Source organism: Triturus cristatus, chromosome 1_1 (genome assembly GCF_964204655.1).
Source record: "Triturus cristatus chromosome 1_1, aTriCri1.1, whole genome shotgun sequence".
NCBI classification, from domain to species: Eukaryota; Metazoa; Chordata; class Amphibia; order Caudata; family Salamandridae; genus Triturus; species Triturus cristatus.
Window position 1 is genome coordinate 1,107,198,581 of NC_140579.1, and position 1,887 is coordinate 1,107,200,467.

The 1,887-nt window shown below is 50.3% G+C and overlaps 1 pseudogene; it reads right to left on the reverse strand.

The window, feature by feature from the left end:
* Nucleotides 1–395: 395 nt before the first annotated feature.
* LOC146871665 (18S ribosomal RNA) overlaps nucleotides 396–1,887 on the reverse strand; it is a 4,534-nt pseudogene continuing 3,042 nt past the window's right edge.

Consider the following 1,887-nt stretch of genomic DNA (forward strand, 5'->3'; position numbering starts at 1 on the left):
ACTCTGCCTCCAGGATTGTTAAGGCCTGCCATAGGAGTGGCTGATAGGTACACATGTGTCTATATGTAAGTTAGGTATAGGAATACTACACCTAAGCAAGGAGTGATTACACAACCTTGCCCCAGCTGAGTGATCAGCCAGTTGTGTCATAATGGAAGGCCAGGCCAGGGGTGGCATAATACATGCTGCAGCCCCTGGCAGGCCTAGGGTACACCTATGCCCTGGGTACCTAAGGTACACTGTACAGGGGCCAATAGGGTGATCCTATCCAAATAGGTTATGCACCTAAAGTACATAGTATCAATTTAGAGAGAGAACAGCAGGGCTGTGGGTCTGATTAGCAGGCCCACAGCCACATCTAAGTCGAAAACCAGTAAAGCAAAAGCAAAAAGTGGGGGTGAACATAGAAAGCAGACCCTACTCTCCTACACTTTCTCTAGATAGTCAAGTTTGATCGTCTTCTCGGCGCTCCACCAGGGCCGTTGCCGACCCCGGCGGGGCCGATCCGAGGACCTCACTAAACCATCCAATTGGTAGTAGCGACGGGCGGTGTGTACAAAGGGCAGGGACTTAATCAACGCGAGCTTATGACCCGCACTTACTGGGAATTCCTCGTTCATGGGAAATAATTGCAATCCCCAATCCCTATCACGAACGGGGTTCAGCGGGTTACCCGCACCTGTCGGCGAAGGGTAGACACACGCTGATCCATTCAGTGTAGCGCTCGTGCAGCCCCGGACATCTAAGGGCATCACAGACCTGTTATTGCTCGATCTCGTGTGGCTGAACGCCACTTGTCCCTCTAAGAAGTTGGACGCCTGTAGGAAAGTGGATATCTGACTATGGTTACCCCCAACTTTTTGCCTAGTATCTAGCTGGTTTTTCGACTTAGTTGGCCTGAGATCCGGCCATTCAGGGTCTCAGGCTGTCTGCTCTCTCTTTAAAATGGACTCTCTGTACCCTAGGTACATTCCCAATTGGTAAGGATCACCTTATTGGACCCTGTACAGTGTACCCTAGATACCCAGGGCATAGGTGTACCCTAGGCCTCCCAGGGGCTGCAGCATGTATTATGCCACCCCTGGTCTGGCCTTCCAATCAGACACAACTGGCTGATCACTCAGCTGGGGCAAGGTCGTGTAATCACCCCTTGCTTAGATATAGTATGCCTATATCTACCCTTATATATAGACACATGTGTACCTATCAGTCACTCCTATGGCAGGCCTTAACAATCCTGGAGGCAGAGTGCTTGGTAACATGTGAGATGGTGCTCTAGCATGAGCTGAGCCTGTCTGCAGCTTTCGGAACCATGTCCTTATAGCTGTTCTATGATATAGCCTACCATATACTCTTAAAGTGCCTTATAATCTTAAACGGTTATGGTAACTATGGTTTGGCTGTATCAAAACATGTCGTGTAAGGTGTCTAACACTTTGGAATAATACCCACATACCATTTCTGGTGATGAGGATATTATTCCTCCCTTCTAGAGGGAGAGACATGTTAAAATCCTACTTTGCTGTTTAACTCTAACCAAAGCCTCAGCATCACAAAATGGATGCTGCTGCCACAGACACAAGTCTGACCTCCTGCTGCTGGGAGTGATCCCAGCCAGGGAGGCTTGGACAATAGGTTTCCTCAACCTCCCCAGACATACTTTAGTGTATTGGGGCAGGGAGGGCTGAAAGGAAGGAGACATGCCTGGGGCACACAAGGTGTCCCATGCATAGTCCAGTTCAAACCGGTGCTGGGGCACTCCAGCCCCAGTCCTGGCGCGAAACTGGACAAAGGGAAGGGGGTGTAACCACCCCCCTCCCAGGTCCCACCCATAAGGCGTGACCTAGCAGGTAACCCAGCCCCCCAGATTAGTATAAGAGTGGTAGC